The 22,177-nt window shown below is 37.7% G+C and overlaps 1 long non-coding RNA gene across 2 annotated transcripts in view; it reads left to right on the top strand.

Moving 5' to 3' along the window:
- LOC126962334 (uncharacterized) overlaps nucleotides 1-22,177 on the top strand; it is an 83,050-nt gene that overhangs the window by 22,323 nt on the left and 38,550 nt on the right. Inside the window, exon 4 of one of the 2 annotated variants that reach the window (XR_007728654.1) lies at nucleotides 1,191-1,285. This is a non-coding gene — a long non-coding RNA (uncharacterized LOC126962334). Of the gene's footprint in view, nucleotides 1-1,190; nucleotides 1,998-22,177 lie in introns of those variants that run through there. The other variant, XR_007728653.1, reaches the window with a different exon arrangement.

Here is a 22,177-nt window from a genome sequence, read left to right as displayed (position 1 = left end):
AAGGCTGGATCGTTGGATTTGGGGCCCACTTGAATAATCCTGAATGATTTCATCTTGAGATCTTTCGTTTAGTTACATCTGCAAACACTCTGTCTAAATAAGGTCACAGTCACGAGTTCTGTGGTTTAGGACATGAATATATTTCTTTTGGGGCCACCATTCAATCTGTTATAGGAGAGTTATCAAAATTTGCAATATTTTGCAGCGTTAAATCTGGGGTTGTGTTTTTCTGTTTTTGAAATAAAAGTCCTCTGAGGCACGAGTTTATAATAGATGCCTATTTTATCAAAATGAACAAACCGGTTCCAATGCATAACCACCTTTTTCAGTTAAAACTTTAATTTTTCTATCACTGTTGGAGATTATTTTGTGACTTTCTGGTTTGCACTCTTGGCTTTGTCTGAGAGTTGAAGGCTCCGGAAATTGCTGCATCCTTGAAACCATCAAAACAGTGACTACTAGCACTAAAAGAAACCACTTTAGCAGGATTTGGCAATTTCTGTTTAAGGTCTTTGCATATAGGTGGTGTATTCTCTTTGATTATGAGAAAGGTTGTTCCTGATATTTTTCACTGGTCTTGAGTCCACATGCTCAAAAATCTATTTCTTTTATTTCTTTAGGCCTTGTTCTTACTGACTTTATAGTATTTGTAGCATTTAAATTGTTTCAGCCTTTCTGGAGATTAAAAAAAAAAAACATTTCTTTCATTTTTATAGCACTGTGTCTTATGGTCTACATGTAGATTCCTTTATGACTATTGCTTGTGAGATATGATATGCCCTCTATTTCTTCTAAAATGACACATAATTTCTAGCTTCTATTTAATACTTAAAACTTTTATTTTGTATGTTCTTCCTAGCATTCTTGAACCAGGATGCTTAGAGATGTTTGCGATGTTGAATGTCCATTTTAAAAAAATATAGAAAAGTTCACAAATGAAAAAAGAATAGCAAAATACAACCTTGTAGAATAACACATGTAGTGAACCGAGGTAGCTGATAGATGTTTGAGGTGTATGTGTGTGTGTGTTTTGCCTGTTCCTACATGGATTGATTCAGCTGGTTGGAATTTTAAGTGTGCATCTAGTGTTTCTCATAAACAAAGTTGCACATAAGCAAACACAAAACTTGCAGTAAGAATAAGTGTTCTCTAATATACCAGTTGTGTTAAAACAAATTTGTGTTTCTAAGCCAGCAGAACTGACTATACTAGAATGTTCACAGCAACACTGTTTATACGAGCCTGAAACTGGAAACTACTCAAGAACCTATCAACAGGAAAATGGGTAAGTACATTCTGGTAGACACACAATGCAATACTATATAGTGATGTGAACGGTTGGTGTGTATTGCACATAAAAATACAGATGCATCTTGCAAATATAGAATTTAGCAAAATAAACATAAAAAACGTATATACTGCATGATTTCACTTACAATGAATACAAAAATAAACAAAACTAATATATGCTATTAGAAGTCAGGATAGTGCCTACCCTAGGATATTCTTGTTGTCTTAAAAGTAACTCAAATGTAGCAACAAAATATAGTTAAGTATTGAATTCTTGGGTCATAGATTTTTTCCTCAAACCTCTATAAATCTTTTGTTCCATTTTCTTCTGATTTTTCGTTGTCTTCTTCTGTGGACTAGGAAGCCCCTATCAATTTATCACTGAATGGGTGGGAGATGTATCTTTGGATACATGTTTGCTGCAGCCTCTCAGAAGGGCCCATCCCACTTACCATTGCTGAGACAGCAAACTCAACCTGTGCAATGTTCAGAATCTGTAATAATGCTGCGTTTTCTGCATCATACAATAACCCATGCATCTCCTCCATCCATCTTCCTGTGACCTTTTGCTTTCTTGTCTCTAGTTCCGCCTTGAAATCATGCATGGCCTATCTCTAATCTCCATCCTCTCCCTGCTCTCACCATTACGTCCTCTTGAGCAATGGAACAGAAATCCTTATTTCCTCACACATACTCTTCTGAAATAATAAACACCTCATTTTTTCATAATAAAGGACATGTTTAAATAAAAGGAAAGCCCACCATCTGGCATTGAATGTTGCAATCACTCCATTTGCCATATGGGAAAGGGAGGCTGCAGAGAAAAATTTCCTGCCCCAGGATAGAGAGAGTGTGGCAGAACCAGTTACACCGGTAGGAGCAGAGAGCTTCTTTAGGAAAGGGAGTGCAGGAGGCCAGGCAGGAGCCAGCAGAGGACTTGATGGATGCAGAGGCCAGTGAGGAGATGACTGGATCCAACCATTCAGGGCCAGGCCTGGGGAGGCTCAGACCTCAGCCTGGGCACACAGACAAATTAAGTTTGAAACAAAGACGGAGGCACCCTGCCTGAGGGAGACTGTGAGAAGTGGGTAGCCAGGCAGAGTGTGCTATGGGGCTGGGGTCTGCACCTGTTGAGGCCACCGTCCACCTTGACAGTGATGACACTGAGAAATGTCACTGCAGGGCTGAAGCTCCTCTGGACAAGGAGCTGCAGGTCCCTTTGGAGAATCTCAGGCAACACATTGGGCTTCTAAGATGACAGGAGAAGGCTTCTGGGTCCAAGGGCAACAGTTGCCCTTAGCATTACTTGACCACCTTCAACTAGGCCCCAGGGAGTCACTGCAGCCAGGAGGAGGGTGGGAAGCACTCATAGGAGGGGACTGGAAATGAAGGAGGGTGATCACCACTCTATTGAAAAGTGACATGTATTTCTATAGAGAAGCAAAGCAGAATGTAAAGAAGTCACGAGAATACTGTACCAGGTAACAAAGTTGTGCTCCTGAGCCCAGCATATTTCCCCTCATCAAGCTATCACCATAGCCCTAAGACAGAGGAGGAATCAGGGAGTCAAGGAAGGCAAGAGGCTCTGAGTGTTCCCGGCCTGACTGTAGGCTGCCCCTGGGCGTCCATGTCCAGATCAGTCTCAGTTGTAATTTGTTTCCACAAGTGTTCTCAGGCCCACCTCTGCCCACCCCAGAGGCACTGGGAAAGTTGCCTGGGGACTCCGGTGGCCCAGGAGGCAGCACCTAAAATGAGAGACAGCAGTAAACTCACACAAAGTCCTAGACTCACACAGACACATGAAGACAGACTCAGATACCAGCAAATGCATGTTCTCACATGTGGCAATGAGGGAAATCAGATCTTTGAAAGCAATGGGCAGTTGGTCGTTTTGCAGGCCCATTGTAGAGAATCATGTGCCAGTGAGGGGCCACCTTGGCTACCCCATGAACTGCAGGAAAACACAGCAGTCTGGAGCTTCGAGAAAAGTTACAACACTATGCCTGCCTGGGATTCCAGACCCAGGGCGATGGACCCTGGCTGTGCTCAGGCCCTGAGCTCTCCCCCTGGTGACTGATCCTGGGCTCAGGGTTGAGAGTGCAGAACTACAGGCCACAGACTTTGAGGCTTGCGCCTTCTGTCTCTGGGCCCAGGTGTAGTTCATACCTACTACCTTCCATAATTTCTCTTACTAACATCTTTCGTTACTGTAACATGCTTGTTACAATTAACCAATAATTATACATTATTATTAATGATAGTCCATGGTTTACATAAGGGTACACTTTTTGTGCTTTACAGTTCTATGGGTTCTGACAATTGTGCCCCCCACACTACTCCAACCACCACCGGTCAGGAGGAAGATGGTAGACATCATGATCAGGAGGCCTGGTGATGAGGGCAGAGCCCTGAGGGGAGCGGTGGGGATAGAGAATGAGGGGACTGCTACTCTTCCCAGAAGGGGAACTCTAAGTAGTCTGGGGAAGGGCTGGGAGCCCAGGGCTTCCCATCCTACATGCTGCCCTTCCTGCACAGTTTGGAACTAAGTGAGAAGCTGGACTCTGGGATTCTGACAACCCTGAAACAGTCACTCCAGAGCAAGAAGGGACAAGGTCCAGTGTTGGCTGGGGCAACATCCAGCCATTGTTCCTCAAAGGCAGTGTCTTCCACACTATTACTTTTTTGTTTGTAGCAGCTTTATAAAAACACATATTATACAATTCACCCATTTAAAATATGAAATATATATATATGTATGTATATATTGCTATATCCACAGTTGTGCAACCATTTCTATGGTCAATTTTAGAACATTTTTATGTCACCAAAGTGACTCCATTTTGGATGGTACTCTGCCATGTTGACTTCTGATTAGCCCCAGTCCCGTGAATGCCTCCTGATTCCTACTTTATCTACCATCCTTGCTGTAAGAGCACATTGACCTTGTCGTTACCACACAAATGATAGGCTGTGACACATATCACATCCTTGCTTGTTCCGGATGGTTGCCTTTAATTGTCTTGCATGGAGCACACGTATCCTTTCCCTGTGGCATATAAGCCTTCTGCCTGGGGATTAACAGTGCGTAGATCTCCCTGTCCTGCAGCTACCCAAGACCATGCTTCTGTCTATGAGGCTTCTCGATAAATCATCTGATATGGACAAACTGGATTTGTCTGCCTCCTTCTTTGGTTTCCTGGCTCCTTTGACATTTGGGAATTGCTTTGCATATACAGCCCTTTCATGGAACAATCCCCAAAGAAACCCTGTGCCATTTAACCATTATCTCTGTCCCCCAGCCCCAGAGAACTGCTGGTCTAGTTTCTATTTCTATCAATTTGCCTATTCTGGACATCTCCTGTAAATGGAATTGTACAATATGTGGTCCTTTTGATTGACTTCTTTAACTTAGCGTAAGATTTTCATGGTTCATCTATGTTGTATCATGTATCAGTACTTCAGCTTTTTTTTCCTTGAGCCATATTCTATTATATGAATATACCATACTTTGTATCTGTTCATCAGCTGAAGTGAATTCAGGTTGTTTGAATTTTTTGGCTATTATAAATAGTGCTTCTGTGAATATTTGTGTACAAGTTTCCATGTGGACGTATGTTTTCATTTCTCTTGGATATATATCTAGGAGTGGAATTGGTGGACCATATGGAAAATTTATGTTTAAGTTTTGATGAATTTCAAGACTGTTTTCCAAAGTGACTGCACTATTTACATTTCCTCTAACAATGTATGAGAATTCTAGTTTCTCTTTTCATAACAACTCTTGGTACTCTCCAACTTTTAAATCCTAGCCATCATAGTGTGTGCGAAGTGGTGTTTCATTGTGGTTTGAATTGGCACATCTCTGATGAGTAATGATGTTAAGTATTTTTAATGTATTTATTGGACATTTGTATATCTTATTTGGAGAAATGTCTATTCAGATTCTTAAAATTGGGTTGTCTTTTTACTATCAAGTTGTAAGCATCCTCTAAATACATATTCTAAATACGAGTCCGTTATCAGATATGTTATTTGAAAACCTTTTTTTTTTTCCATTTTGTATTTTTATCTTTCTTGATGGGGCAAAAATGTTTTTAATTTTGATGAAGTTCAATTTGTCAATTTTTTTCTTTGGTTGCTTGTCACATCTAAGAAACCGTTATCAAGTCCCAGTTCATTAAGATTTAAACCTATTTTCTTCTAAGGGTTTCGTAGTTTTAGCCTTTATATTTTGGTCTGATATCCATTTTGAGTTAGTTTGGTGTATTGTATGAGGTAGGGGCTCAAACTTCATTCTTTAACATATGGACATCCACCCATCCCAGCACCTTTTATTATACAAATTATTGCTTCCCCATGAAGTGTTTTGACCCCTTGTTGAAAATGAAGTGAGCATAAATGTGATTGTTTATTTCTGCTTTCTCAATTCTGTTCCATTGATCTATATATCCTTATGTCGTGATTACTGTAGCTTTGTAGTACGTTTTGATATCAGGATGTGTGAATATTCCAATATAGTTCTTTTTCAAGATTGTTGTGGTTTATTCTGGTTATCTTGAATTTCCATATGAATTTTATGGAAGAGAGTTTTCTGTCTTGTCAGCTTATGCATAGAAGCCAGCTGAGATTTTGATAACAATTGTGTTAAATCTGTAGATTAATTTAAGCAATATTGCCATCTTAACAATTTTCAATACTTGAAATTGAGAAGTTGCTCCATTTTTAGAGATCTTTAAAGATTTCTTCAGAGTGTGAGTTTTGCACCATTTTCATTAATTTATTCCTAAGTGTTTTGTTTGTGATGCCATTGTAAATGCAGTTCTTTCCTTAATCTCATCTCTAGATTATTTATTGCTGTTTGTATACAACTGGTTTTAGCATATTATTCTTGTATCTTGCAACCTTGCTAAACCCATTTTATAGTTTGAATAGTCTTTTAGTGGATTCCTTAAGAATTTCTATATCCAAGATTATATCATCTTCAAACAGGGGTAATTTTACTTTATTTACCACTTTCCATGCCTTTTAGTTCACTTACCTAATTTCTCAGGTTAGAATCTCCAGTACAATGTTTAGTAAAAGAAGTGAGAGAGTACATCGTGGTATTTTTCTGATCTTAGGGGGAAAACATTCAGTTTTTTATGGTCAGGTATGATGGTAACTATGGATTTTTTATAGATGCCCTTTATCAGGATGAGAAAATGCCATTCCATTTTTATTTTTCTGAGTATTTTTATCATGAAAATAGGTTGAAATTTGTCAAATACTTTCTTTTTGTATTATGAGATGATTATGTGGGTTTCATCCTAAACTTTATTGATACCATATATTACATTAACTTATCTTTGGATGTTGCATTCCTGGGATAAATTCACATTTTATCATGGTGTTTTTAAAAAATATGTCTAAATTTGGTTTATTAGTATCTTATTGAGAATTTTTGTCTATACTCCTAATAGTCATTGATCTATAGATTTCTTTTCTTGGGATGTATCTGTCTTGTTTTGTAATACTGGCCTCCTGAAACTCTCCTCTTTGGAAGAGTTTAGGAAGAATTGGTATTAATTCTTTTTTATATGACTGGCAAAGTTCACCAGTGAAGTCATCTGGGCTTGAATTTTTCTTTGAGTGTTTTGCTTTGATTACTAATTCAATCTCTGAGACTTGTTATAGGTCTATCTAGATTCTCTATTTTTTCTTGAGTCAGTTACTGTAGCTTGTATGTTTCCAGGAATCTGTACATTTTATCTAAATTATTTAATGCATTGGCACACAACTATTCATAGTATTTCCTTATAATCCTCTTTATTTCTGTAAGTTTGGTAGTAATATCCCCTGTTTTATCTCTAAATTTAATAATTTGAGTCATCTTTCTCTCTTTTCATTGTCAGTCTAGCTAAGAGTTTGTCATTTAAAAACATATTTTCAAAGAACCAACTTTAAAAAAATTCCTTGTTTCTCTATGCTCTATTTTCCTAAGTTCTATTCCAATGTTATAATTTCTTTCCTTTTGCTTGCTTTACATTTAGTTTGCTCCCCTCTCTCCAGTGTCTTAGATTGAGAGGTTAGGTTATTGATTTGAGCTCTTCTTTTTCAACAAAGGAATTTCTGGTTATAAATTTACCTCTAGTTCTGCTTTAGTTGCATCCAGTAAGTTTTGGTTTTGATATGTTGTGTCTTCTTCTTAATTCAGCTGCAAGTAATTTCTTTTATTTTTTTCTTTTTAAAAAGTGTTTAACATTTCATAGAGATGAGCTCTCACTATGTTGCCCAGGCTGGTTTTGAATTTCTGGCCTCAAGTGATTCTCTCTCCCTGGCCTCCCAAGGTGCTAGGATTACAGGCATGAGCCACTGCACCTGGCTCAAAGGAATTTCTAATTTCTAATTTTGCTTGTGAATTCTTCCTTGACCTATTATTGGCTGTTTGATACTGTGTTTTCTAATGTGTAGATATATACCTGAAATTCTCAATTTTCTTTCTGTTACTGTTTTCTAATTTCATGCCATTGTTAATGAATAAGACATGTTGTCTGTTTTCAGTCTTTTCAGATTTACTGAGGCTTGTTTTATGGTCCAGCATGTGAACTATCCTGGAGAACGTTCCATCTGTACTTGAGAAGAATACATATACTGCTGTTATTGAGTGTTCTGTAGGAAAGTATTAGGTATAGTTAGTTTATAGCATCACTCAGGTTCGATTTCCTTGTTGATCTTTGATCTACATGTTCTGTCAATTATTCAAAGTGTAATATTGAATTCTCCAACTGTTATTGTTAGATTGTCTATTTCTCCTTTCAGTTCCATGAGTTTTGCTCTCTATATTTTGGTGCTCTGTTGTTAGGTATGTACACATTTCCTATCCAGCTGTAGCACAGGCCCTGTGTGTGTGTGTGTGTGTGTGTGTGTGTGTGTGTGTTTGATGGGGTCTTTCTCTGTCACCCAGGCTGGAGTGCAGGGTACAATCATAGCTCACTACAGTCTTGAGTTCCTGGGCTCAAGCAATCCTTCTGCCTTAGCCTCCTGAGTGCTGGGGGTACAGGCTCATATGCCACTCCTGGCTTCTTTTCTTTTCTTTTCTTTTTTTAAAAGAAGGAGGTCCCTCTATGTTGTCCAGGCTGATCTAGAACTCTGGACTCTCCCACACTGGCATTGCAGGCAGGAACCCAGCCAGTCTCTGCTCTTTGCTGAAAAGTATCCACCTCAGTCTCTTGCCTCAGTCTCAGTTTCCTCACCTGTAACATAGGAATCTTAATAGAAATTCCCAAAGAAGGGGAATTTTTGATTTAGGCTGAGCTGGCTGGATCAACAGTTGAAATTCTGGCTCTGTAAGAGGAAGGTCTTCTAGGACCCCTCAAAGTCAATTTGTGTATATTTCTGAAAATATCATAGATGCAGTTGCCCCAACACTGGGCAAATGAGGCAAGCCAGCTTTCTGATTAGGGCCACCAGATTTAGTAAATAAAAATGTAATTTTTATTTCCAGTTCAATGTGAATAATTTCTAATAGCATATATATGTATACATTGAGAAAAAAGAAAAATATTACATGGACATTTAAAAATTATCCATTATTCATGTCAAATACATTATAAGTGCTTAAATTATATAACACTTTGTTTAATTTTGTGGCCTTAAGTTTTTGGGTCTCTTTGTTACTTTTTTTATAAAATTCACTTACAAAATTCTTTGCCATTACAATCTATGTTCCATTTACATTGTAATATATCATCTATATATTGTCACATAAAATTAATGCTATTCTTTTCTTACTCAACATTGATTAATGAGAAAAAATAACCTAGCACACTGGACATCTATTACCATAAAATCTACCACTCTGAGAAAGCTCTTCGAGTTAGGTATGTTAAAATATGTAATGCCATCTTCAAAGACATGAGTTGTTTTTCCATTCTTCAGGATTGTAACTCTTGATCAATGACTTTCAAAAATGTTTTTCACTGACAAAAAGAAAATTATTGTCAATTTTTTTCCCTTTCTTCAACAATAAACATCATGAATTCATTTGTCCCCATGTTTACTAACATACATGTTAGTAAAATGTATTTACTAACATTTATTTAAATAGTTGAATTGTTCAAGAGATGAAATTTGTTTCAAAACAGTCACACTAAATGCTGTAATAATTATCCTCTTCAAGTCAAAATTTCTTTTTCTAGTCATAAGCAATGCTGTGCCTAGTAAGAACAATCTTGACACTTAAAGAATGAATTTTTGTGTTTTTTTTTTTTTTTTTTTACCCATTCAACAAGTTTCTGTAAGCAATGGAGTACTTCAATAATACTGTTTACCCTTCTTTGATTTGCATAATCCTTTTGCTTGAGAGAAAGTGAAAACAATGAACAAGAAATAAGTAGGCTTCACTCAATGAATTATTTAAAAAGTCAACAAGAACTTTTTGGGCTACCAGAATTAAACTATGATTTCCATGTTTCAAAATGAACTGAAGATTCTCTCAACTGCTTTTGTTGAAGAAAACCAACAGATTTTTGAATTCTAGAGAATTAAAGAATACAGAATGATGACAAAATTACAAAAATCCCTCAATTGTTCACTTTGAACAGTAGTAAAGGGAACAATTTCCTGACAACTACTACAATGTCAGTAGAAAGGATACAGATGTGGTCTGAGCAACATTAAACAGAATACGGACAAAATAGCTAACACCTTTCACAGAATTGTGTATGCTTTGCTTTAACTTTGAATAAACATGGTTTGAATGTTTATACCAACATTTGTATCTCTATTATCTCCACCAAAAGCAGTATGGTTTTTTGTCTTCACTCTTAACTCAGTAAGAGAGTTTTCCATAAAAATTTGCTTTTGTTTCTGAAATCTTATTTGGAAGAAATTTTACTTGCTATAGCTTTATAAACCAGCCGTTTTCATGAGAAAAATATTGTACAAGCAATGAAAAAATTTTTTTTCCTGCATTGTGATTACTTGCAGTCATGCTATGTCATAAAAAAAGGTGAGGTTTAGATTTTTGATAATCTCTGTTAATAGTAAATGGAGCCATTTCTTTTTTTAATTATTGCAGTAGGCTTCATCCTGGCACTTGAAAATTTGCTTGCAATATTGGAATCTGAAAATATTTATGGTAGCAGTATGTTCAAACAGTCATTTGAGCTGAAAGGCTGATGATGATATGCAACGAGAGGAGCCATTTTAACTTCTGCTGTGATTAATTTATCTTCTTCATTTAAATTTATCTTAATAAAAAATTTGTTATTTTATCACTTCCTTTGGAAGTAGTTGAGGAAATCATAAATCTCTTAAGTGTAGCTGTCAGTATATCTTGGCTTGCACTGAATTTCAATGTATGATACTGAATAACAATTGCATGCTGTTCAAAGAGCTATAGAAGGATTTTTTCCTCATTTCATAAATGTCCATTGTTGAAAAAATTCACCACAGAAGTTATACCTGTGTTTTGGCATTTGAATGGATAACAACCACTTCTCAATGATTGAAAAGATTGCTGTTACCTCTTCTTCAGTATGTCTGTTACTCTCAAGTTCAAATTTATATTTATTAGTAAACATTGTGGAAAGGGTTGAGAACTTGCAAACAAACAATAAATTAGATATCAAATGCAAGATAAAATAAACTTCCTGATTTTTTGCAAGGGAGATCTGTACTTGTTAGGCATAATCTTCCTGAACAAAACCAGAGTTGACCTTGTACAAGTTTTGGGAAGCATGGTGTTTGGGAATTGGTAGATTTTCAGAAGTGGGAGCGTTTAGGTATTGATGGATTTTCACCTATGTTAGTGTGGTCACTGAATTAAAACTGCTGTTGACAGGTTTTCAGGAGCATCATCCCTGGAGTGAGACACGTGATGATTGGTTATTGTCTGGTAGTATGGACCTGTCTCTGACAGGCTAACTTCCAGAAACAAATTACTGGGGACAAGTTGTCACTGACTGGCTGACTTTGGGGCATGTGTACCGATCCAAAGTTGTCTCTAACAGTAGTTAGAGATACTTGGCACTTTGGCTACAGAACAGTTTTTCCCTTTCTAGAATAGAAAAAATCAGCATTTTGAATTCTCAGCCTTCCTCCTCATCCCATTCCCACCAATCCCATTTTTGGTCTTCCCTTAGCCAAACCTGCGGGAGAGACATGAAGCGGGATTGCCCAGATATCTATTTGTGGAGATATCATTTTCAGCTAGTGTTGCTATATATAGGGCCAAATTCTGTGGCAGAAAAATATCTTCAAGTGCTGAATTCTTATAATTAATTGAAAAATAAATTTCTGGTTACAGGATACTTAGAGTGTCCTGACAAAGTCCACACAAATTGCAAGACAAAATCATCTATAGTATATGTTCTGAATACACAGAATGCTTGTCAACTGTCAGTGTTATTACTGATGGTGGAGAGCAGAAAGGGGCTTTCTGAGAGCTCTTCCACCCCCACATTGATCTCCAAGGCAAGCACACACTTGGCTTCCTGCTCTCCTCTAGCCCCAGGTTGGGCTGACCTGACTCACAGGCCTGGGAGCCAAGTGTTTTCTCTGTGACTCAAGGGCTTCCACCAGGCAAGCATGACATTTAAATTTCCACCCTAATTACAGACTATGTCCTCTAATATGTTCTCTAGACCTGTGAACTGATATAGTCTGCTGTGCCAACTACCTTTTTTCTTTTCTCAGTTAAGGTTTTAATCCTGTTATTTCATTTTAAATTCTTCATATTCTTCCTTTATTACATTCAGTTTCCTTCCTTTAGCTTGCCTCTCTCAGTTCCTTTTTTTTGGAATCTGCTGATTTGCTGATTTATCAGTTAATCTTCATTTATTTTGTTGAGTCCATTTTTGCTGTTTTTTTTTTTTAACTTCAAACACAAAATAGATACAAACTAGAACATATTTCTAGTTTAAATCTGTCTAGAAATCACTTTCTTTCATGCTATATTTTTCTCCTTTGGTGATTATTCCTATTTTAAATAATCTTGCCATAAACTTTTGTTGAAAGTTTTCTTTTGCATTAAACAAAGTAAGGTTTTTTGTTTTTGTTTTTGTTTTTGAGACAGAGTCTTGCTCTGTTGCCAGGCTAGAGTGCCGTGGCGCGATCTCGGCTCACTCCAAGCTGACTCCCTGGTTTAAGCGATTCTCCTGCCTCAGCCTCCCTAGCAGCTGGGATTATAGGCGCCCGCCACCATGCGCAGATAATTTTTGTATTTTTAGTAGAGAGGGGGTTTCAACATGTTGACCAGGATGGTCTCCATCCCTTGACATTGTGATCCGCTCACCTTGGTGTCCCAAAGTGCTGGGATTACAGGCATGAACCACTGCTCCCGGCCAAGGTTTATTTTTCAATATATGTATTTTTTTCGTTCTTCTTTCCTTCCTCCATTATCAACTAGATATGTTCTAATTTCCTTTTTTTGTGCCTCTGAGTCAGTATTCTCAGTGGAGGGAAAAATAAGTTGGGGCTAAACGCAGGTCCCGTCTGGAATCCTTATTCTGGCACAGTTTTCCCTCTGTGTTTGTTGAAGTGGCTGCTAAAGGTGCAGCTCTCTATGTCCAGGCTTTATTGTGTCCTGCCTCCATTTTAGAGATACTGTATGTCTCTGGCACCAGTCCTCTTTCTAATCATACAGAACCACTTCTCTCCTCTCTTCTTCATAGCAAGGAACTCACGCTAAACCACACTCAGCATCTTAAGTGCAGGTACCAGACTCATTTTGGGGGATGCCCACGGCCACCAACTCTATTTTTCAGGGCTCTTGATTTTTGGCAATAGAAGGGTATGCCAGGGGAGTGAGCCTTGTTTTCTGTGGCCTCCCACATCATGCATATAATTCTCTCCAGTTGGATGGTAACTGCTAATTCTCTATAACACAGTTTCACATTGTTCTCCAAAGCACAGTTTCACGTTGTTCTCCAATAAGAAAGTTGTTTAGTTTTTGCTGTAGTTATGGCTCTACTTGTCTTTTACCTAGGAAAATTATCTCTTCAAATTTCTCATATGTGAGTGGGATCCTTTCAGTTTAGGGGTTTTGACAATTTATCTCATATTTTTTTTCCTATTCATCCAAATATGTTAGAGATCAGAGCTAGTTCAGCTTCTGTGTTCACAGAGTTACCCAATCTAGAAGGCTCTGTTTGGTTTTCCATATTTCTACAAACTTAAGTATATGTTTTCTGAGGAATATATAAGATGTCTTAAAGTTTGGAACTTTCTTTTTTCTTTCTTTTGCCATTTCTTGTGTATATTCTCTCAGTATTTAGCTTGAAATTTTTAAAAGGAAAGGCCTCATGTCCCAGAAATGGGTGTAATTATGTCCCACTCTGTTGTCAGGCTTAGCAGAGACAATATCCCCTACCTCCTGCCCAAGGGCGAGAGTAGGAGGTAAGGTAGTCTACAGCAGGACATGAAGCTGGAAGCTATCTAGGAGGTGAAGGAAGAGAGGCTATCATAAGTATGAAAGGTGTCATCAGACTTAATTGTATTAATAAATGTATCTGTTTAGCTTCTTTTTTTTTTTTTTTTTTTTTTTTTTTGAGACAGAGTCTCGCCCTGTCGCCCAGGCTGCAGTGCAATGGCCGGATCTCAGCTCACTGCAAGCTCCGCCTCCCGGGTTCACGCCATTCTCCTGCCTCAGCCTCCCGAGTAGCTGGGACCACAGGCGCCCGCCACCACGCCCGGCTAATTTTTTGTATTTTTTTAGTAGAGACGGGGTTTCACCGTGTTAGCCAGGATGGTCTCGATCCCCTGACCTCGTGATCTGCTCGTCTCGGCCTCCCAAAGTGCTGGGATTACAGGCTTGAGCCACAGCGCCCGGCCAAGCTTCTTGATAGAGATTTAGACAAGGGATAGACAAACATTTTCTGTAAAGGGTCAGATAGTAAATTTGTTAGACTCTACCGATCACATGGTCTCTTTCATAACTATTTGACGGGGTTGTTGTTTCCTGAGGGTGGAAGACAGCCATAGGCAGGAAGTAAACAATGGGGCTTGGTCATGTTCCAGTGAATCTTTAATTACAAATATATGTAGTGAGCCAGAATGGACCCATGGTCCACAGGTTGCTGACTCTTGATTTTAATAGAAATATTTGAATTATAACTATTTACTATTAAAAAACAAATAATATTTGAATATTAACAGGCCTTAGAAAGCAAATATTGAATTTATTACTTAGTTACTTTTGGATAAATTAGTACAATGAAAGCATGGATTATATATACATGTGATATACTATATGTGGTATGGTTGATATATGTGTGTGTGCGTGTTTGTGTATATATGCATTTAAATATATACCACAAGTACTGTGCCTGATATATACTAGGAACTCAATTAGTACTGGTTTTACAAATGTAAGTAAATGACACTAACAATCCATTCTGTTGCTCACATTACTTGGAATTATTATTGACATGTCTTTCTTGAGTCCCTTTGACACTCAAAATCCTTTATTCTAAGATACATATATTCATAGTGAACTTTAGTTCTACCCCACCCAGAACATTTTCTATCACTGGAGCTTACCATCCTCCAGTCTCTTTCAGCCTTTCTCTTGAATCCCACTACCTGGTCCTCAGTCTCTTCACTGTCACTGCACCCCTAAACCTCACTGTATATTTGGCTGCAGACATTTCCTTAAACTGTTGCCATAACATGAAGTACATATTTTGAACTTCTAAACTTCTTGGACTCCTTGGTAAGTCCTTACACCCTTTAACATGTCTACTTACTGTGCATTGTCTCCTCCACATGAAATGTCATTCTTTCTACTCCCATGCATAAAATGCTGATATTGTGTTTTTGAGGCCCAGAAAATGTCTTTACAGATAAATCATGGAACCCTCAGATATTTGTCACTTTTGCTATCTATTCTTCCCCACTTTATGATGTTCAGAACTCTCTCCATGGGCCATTTGAGTCCAGGGACATTATTTAATCATATAGGCTTCCTTTCAGTCTTCATTGACAGGGGAGTAAGCTCCACATGGCTCCTTTCTGATTTGCTCAGCCCTCTGGGGAAGGGTATTTAATGTCTTTACTATCTAATTCCCTTCATGACAACAATTCGTACTGTTTGGTTTCTCTCACCAGTAGGGAAGACTCCTTAGCTCCAGGCTTTCAGGTGGTACCCTGGCAAGGTCATTCACTCCACAAAGCAAACATTTTATTTGCATAGAGCCACTTGAAGTACCATGAGATCTGGTCTCTGCAGGATAGACTCCAATGTTCCCAGTTGAGCCTGGGATCTTCACAACTATGACCAAGTCTGAAGAACATCTGCAGACTCGCTTCTACTTAGTGTGTGCATTAGAGACACAATCCGTTGGCTCAGATGCATAAATTTATTACAGGAGCCATCATTCTTCTTCCAGAAAATTTAAGAGGTCTCTGATTCTTAAAGACATGTTGAATTTCTTTTGTTATTATTTCAATAGGTTTTTGGGGAACAGGTGGTGTTTGGTTACATGAATAAGTTTTAAGTGGTCATTTCTTAGATTTTGGTGCACCCATTACCTGAGCAGTGTACACTGTACCCAATGTGTAGTCTTTTATCCCTCACCTCCTCCCATCCTTTTCCTCAAGTCTCCAAAGTCCATTATATTATTCTTAGGCCTTTGCCTAAGCTTACCTTCCACTTATGAATGAGAATATACAATGTTTGATTTTCCATTCCTGAGTTGCCGCACTTAGAATAATGGTCTCTGATTCCATCTAGGTTGCTGCAAATGCCCTTATTTCATTCCTTTTTATGGCTGAGTAGTATTTGTACACACACACACACACACACACACACACCATGCTTTCTTTATCCACTTATTGATTGATGGGCATTTGGGCTGGTTCCATATTTTTCCAACTGTGAATTGTGCACACACATAAACGTGTGTGCAAGTATCTTTTTCAGTATAATGACTTCTTTTCCTCTGGGTAGATACTTAGGAGTAGGATTGCTGGATCAAATGGTAGATCTACTTTTAGTTCTTCAAGGAATCTCCACAGTTTTCCATAGTGGTTGTACTAGTTTACATTTCCCACTAATAGTGTAAAAGTGTTCCTTTTTCACCACATTCATGCCAACATCTATTATTTTTTGATTTTTTGATTATGGCTATTCTTGTAGGAGTAAGGTGGTGTTGCATCGTGGTTTTGATTTACATTTCCCTGATTATTAGTGATGTTAAGCATTGTTTTCATGTTTCTTGGCCATTTGTATACTTTCTTTTGAGACTTGTCCATTCATGTCCTTAGCCCACTTTTTGATGAAAATTGTTTTTTTTTTTTTTTTTTTTGGTGATTTGTTTGAGTTCTTTGTAAATTCTAGATATTAGTCATTTGTCAAATGTATAAATTGAGAAGATTTTCTCCCACACTATGGGTTGTCTGTTTACTCTGCTGATTTCTTTTGTTGTACAGAAGCTTCATAGTTTAATTAAGTCTTATCTATTTATCTTTTTTTTGTCATGTTTGCTTTTGGATTCTTGATCATGAAGTCTTTGCCTAAGCCAATGTTTAGAAGGGTTTTTTCAATGTTATCTTCTCAAATTTTAATGTCTTCAGATCTTCGGTTTAAGTCTTTGATCCATCTTGAGCTGACTTTTGTATAAATTGACAGATGAGGATTCAGTTTCATTCTTCAACATGTGGCTTGCCAATTATCCCAGCACCATTTGTTGAACAGGGTATCTTTCCCCACTTTATGCTTTTGTTTGCTTTGTTGAAGATCAGTTGTCTGTAAGAATTTGTTTTTATTTCTGAGTTCTCTGTTCTGTTCCATTGGTCTATATGCCTGTTTTTATATCAGTATCATGCTCTTTTGTATAGCATTATAGTATAGTTTGAAGTTGGGTAATGTAATGCCCCCAGATTTGTCCTTTTTGCTTAGTCTTGCTTTGGCTGTGCAGGCTCTTTTTTGGTTCCATATGAATTTTAGGATTTATTTTTCTAATTCTGTGAAGAATGATGGTGGTATTTTGATGGCAATTGCATTGAATTTGTAGATTGCTTTTGGCAGTATGGTTGTTTTCATAATGTTGAGTCTACACATCCATGAGCATGAGATGTGTTTCCATTAGTTTGTTTCATCTCTGATTTCATCCAGCAGTGTTTTGTAGTATTCCTTGTAGAGGTCTTTCACGTTTTTGGTTAAGTATATTCCAAAGTATTTTTTTTTTTTTTTTTTTGCAGCTATTGTAAAAGGGGTTGAGTTCTTGATTTGATTCTCAACTTGGTCACTGTTGGTGTATAGCAGAGATAGTAATTTGTGTACATTAATTTTGTATCCTGAAACTGCTGAATTCACTTACCAGTTCTAGGAGCTTTTTGGATGAGTTTTTAGGGTTTTCTAGGTATACGATCATATAATCAGCCAACAGCGACAGTTTGACTTCCTCTCTACTGATTCAGATGCCCTTTATTTATTTCTCTTTTCTGTTTCCTCTGGATAGGACTTCCAGTACTATGTTGAATAGAAGTAGTGAAAGTGGACATCCTTGTCTTGTTCTAGTTCTCTGGGAAAATGCTTTCAACTTTTCCTCATTCAGTATAATGTTGGCTGTGGGTTTGTCATAGATGGCTTTTATTACCTTAAGGTATGTCCCTTCTATGCCGATTTTGCTGAAGGTTTTAATCATGAAGTGATGCTGGATTTTGTCAAATTCTTTTTCTGCATCTATTGAAATGATCATGTGATTTTTTGTTTTTAATTTTGTTTATGTAGCATGTCACATTTATTGACTTGCATATATTAAACCATTCCTGTATCCCTGGTATGAAACCCATTAATCATGGAGAGTTATCTTTTTGATGTGCTGTTGGATATGGTTAGCTAGTATTTTGTTGAAAATTTTTCCATCTATGTTCATCAGGGATATTGGCCTGTAGTTTTCTTTTTTTTGTTATGTCCTTTCCTGTTCCTGGTTTTGGTATTGGGGTTACACTGGCTTCAATAAAATGATTTGGGAAGGGTTCCTTTTTTTCTCTTTTAGAATAGTGTCAATAGGATTGGCACCTATTCTTCTTATTCTTCTTTGAATGTCTGGTAGAACTCAGCTGTGAATCCGTCTGGTCCTGGACTTTTTTTTTTGTTGTTGGTGATTTTTTAATTGCCATTTCAGTCTTTCTGCTTGTTATTAGTCTATTCGGAGTTCTATTTCTTCTTTGTTTAATCTAGGAGAGTTGTATATTTCCAGGATTTATTCATCTCCTCTAGGTTTTCTAGTTTCTGCATGTAAAGGTGTTCATAGTAGCTTTGAATGACCTTTTGTAATTCTGTGGTATCAGTTGTAGTATCTCCCGTTTTATTTCTAATAGTGCTTATTTGGATCTTCTCTCTTCTTTTCTTGGTTAGTCTCGCTAATGGCCTATCAATTTTATTTATCTTTTCAAAGAACCAGCTTTTTGTTTCATTTATCTTTTGTATTTTTGTTGTTGTTATTTGTTTTAATTTCATTTAGTTCTGCTCTGAGTTTGGTTATTTCTTTTCTTCTGCTGGGTTTGAGTTTGGTTTGTTCTTATTCCTCTAGTTCTTTTAGTTGTGACCTTACGTTGTCTCTTTCTGTTCTTTCAGACTTTTTGATATAGGCATTTAATGCTATGAACTTTGCTTTTAGCACCACCTTTGCTGTATCACAGAGGTTTTGGTAGATTTTGTCACTATTATCATTCAGTTCAGTTCAAATAATTTTTAAATTTTCATCTTGATTTCATTTTTGACTCAGTGATCATTCAGGAGGAGGTTAATTTCCATGTATTTGCGTGATTTCGAAGGTTCTTTTTGGAGCTGATTTCCAGTTTCATTCCACTGTGGTCTGAGAGAGTACTTGATATAATTTTGATTTTCTTAAACTTTTTGAGACTTGTATTGTGGCCTGTCATATGGTTTATTTTGGAGAGCATTCCATGTGCTGATGAATAGAATGTATATTCTGCAGTTGTTGGGTAGAATGTTCTGTAAATATCTGTTAAGTCCATTTGTTATAGGATATAGTTTAAGTCCATTTTTTCTTTGTTGACTTTCTGTTTTGATGACCTATTTAGTGCTGTCAGTAGAGTATTGAAGTCTACAACTTTTACTGTGTTATTACTGTGTTGCTGTCTATCTTTCTTTTTTTAAATTTCTTTCTTGTTTTTTTTTAATTTTTTAAATTTTTTTTACTTTTTCTTTTTTTTCTTTTGAGGGAGTCTCACTCTGTCACCCAAGCTGGAGTGCAGTGGCATGATCTCAGCTCACTGCAACCTCTGCCTTTCAGGTTCAAACAATTCTCCTCCTTCAGCCTCCCAAGTGGGTGGGATTACAGGTGTGTGCTACCACACCCAGCTAATTTTTGTATTTTTACTAGAGGCGGGGTTTCACCATGTTGGCCAGGCAGGTCTTGAACTCCTGACATCAGGAGATCTGCCCACCTTGGCCTCCTACAGTTCTGGGATTACAGGTATGAGCCACCATGCCTGGACTATCTCATTTCTAAGGTATAGTAGTAATTGTTTTATAAATTTGGGAGTTCCCATGTTAGGTGCCTATAGATTTAGGATTGTGATATTTTCCTGTTGGACTAGACCTTTTATCATTATATAAAGTCCCTCTTTGTCTTTTAAAACTGCTCTTGCTTTAAAGTTTGTTTTGTCTGATATAAAAATAGCTATTCCTGCTTACTTTTGGTGTTCATTTGCATGGAATATCTTTTTCCACCCCTTTACCTTAAGTTTATGTGAGTCTTTATGTGTTAGGTGAGTCTCTTGAAGGCAGCAGGTACTTGGTTGGTGAATTCTTATTCATTCTTCCATTCTGTATCTTTTAAGTGGAGCATTAAGGCCATTTACATTCAGTGTTAGTATTGAGATGTGATGCACTTGCCAATTCTTCATGCTATTTGTTGCCTGAATACCTTGGTGTTTTTCATTGTTTTGTTGTTTTATAGGTCCTGTGAGATTTTTGCTTTAAGGAGATTCTATTTTGGTGTATTTCAAGGATTTATTTCAAGATTTAGCATCCATTTTAGCAGTTCTTGTAGTGCTGGCTTGGTAGTGGCAAATTTGTTTAGCATTTGTTTTTCTGGAAAAGACTATCTTTTCTTCATTTGTAAAGTTTAGTTTTGCTGGATACAAAATTCTTGACTGATAATTCTTGTTTAAAGAGGCTAAAGATAGGATTCCTATCCCTTCTAGCTTATAGGGTTTCTGCTGAGAAATCTGCTGTTACTCGATTTTCCTTTATAGGTTACCTGATGCTTTTGCCGCACAGCTTTTAAGATTTCTTTTCTGGACCGGGTGCGGTGGCTCAAGCCTGTAATCCCAGCACTTTGGGAGGCCGAGACGGGCGGATCACGAGGTCAGAAGATCGAGACCATCCTGGTTAACACGGTGAAACCTCGTCTCTACTAAAAAAAATACAAAAAACTAGCCGGGCGAGGTGGCGGGCGCCTGTAGTCCCAGCTACTCGGGAGGCTGAGGCAGGAGAATGGCGTAAACCCGGGAGGCGGAGCTTGCAGTGAGCTGAGATCCGGCCACTGCACTCCAGCCTGGGCGACAGAGCGAGATTCCGTCTCAAAAAAAAAAAAAAAAGATTTCTTTTCTGCATCTTGACTCATGACTATGTGATGTAAGTAAGCAGGAATAGCTATTTTTATATCAGATGAAACAAACTTTAAAGCAAGAACAGTTTTAAAAGAGAAAGAGGGATATTATATATGAATTAATTTTGTGATTAATTTCCCAGGTGTTCTTTGAACTTCTTGTATTTGGATGTTTAGATCTCTAGCAAGGCCAGGGAGGTTTCCCTCGATTGTTCCCTCAAATATATGTTTCAAACTTTTAGATTTATCTTCTTCCTTGGATGAAGATATTATTCTTAAGTTTGGTAGTTTAACATAATCCCTAACTTCTTGGAGGTTTTGTTCCCATACTTCTTGGAGGCTCTGAAATTCTTTCTTCTACTATTTTGATTCTACTGCTGAGAACTTCCAGTGCATTTTACAATTCTCTAAGTGAGTCCTTCATTTCCAGAAGTTGTAATTGTTTTTTATTTATGCTATTTCACTGAGATTTTTCCATGCATATTCTATATCATTTTTTTGATTTATTTAAGTTGGACTTCTCTGGTGGACACCTTTCTCTGGTGTCTCCTTGATTGGCTTAACAGTTGACTTTCTGACTTCTTTTTCTGGCAATTCAGAGATGTTGTCTTGGTTTGGATCCATTGCTGGTTAACTAGTATGATCTTTTGGGGTTGTTAAAGAGTCTTGTTTCGTCATATTACCAGAATTGTTTTTTTGGTTCCTTCTCATTTGGGTAGACTATGTCAGAGGGAAGATTTGGGGCTCAAGGCTTCTGTTCAGATTCTTTTGTCCCACAGGGTGCTTTCTTGATGTGGTGTGCTCCCCTTTCCCCTAGGGATGGGACTTCCTCAGAGTAGAACTGCAGTGACTGTTATTTCTCTTCTGAATCTAGCCACCCAATGGAGCTACTGGGCTCTGGAATAGTATTAGGCAGTGTTTGCAAAGAGCCCGGTGATGTGATCCATCTTCAGGTCTCTCAGCTGTGGATAGCAGCACCTGCTCTGGAGAAGGTAGCAGGGGAGTGTAGTAGACTCTGTGAGGGTCCTTGGTTGTATTTTGGTTAAGTGCACTGGTTTTGTATTGGTTGGCCTTCACCCAGGAGGTGGCACTTTCAAGATTGCATCAGCTGTGGTAGTATAGGGAGGTGCAAGTTGTGGGTGGGGCCATAGAGCTCCCAAGAGATTATGTCCTTTGTCTTCAGCTACCAGGGTGGGTAGAGAAAGACCATTAGATGGGGGCAGGGTTAGGCATGTCTGAACTCCGACTCTTCTTGGGTGGGGCTTGCTGCAGCTGTTGTGTGAGATGGTGGTGTGGTTCCCAGTCCAATGGAGTTTTGT

Source organism: Macaca thibetana, chromosome 9 (genome assembly GCF_024542745.1).
Source record: "Macaca thibetana thibetana isolate TM-01 chromosome 9, ASM2454274v1, whole genome shotgun sequence".
NCBI lineage: Eukaryota > Metazoa > Chordata > Mammalia > Primates > Cercopithecidae > Macaca > Macaca thibetana.
The sequence above is the reverse complement of the archived record's forward strand: the minus strand, read 5'-3'. Positions and strand labels throughout refer to the sequence as shown.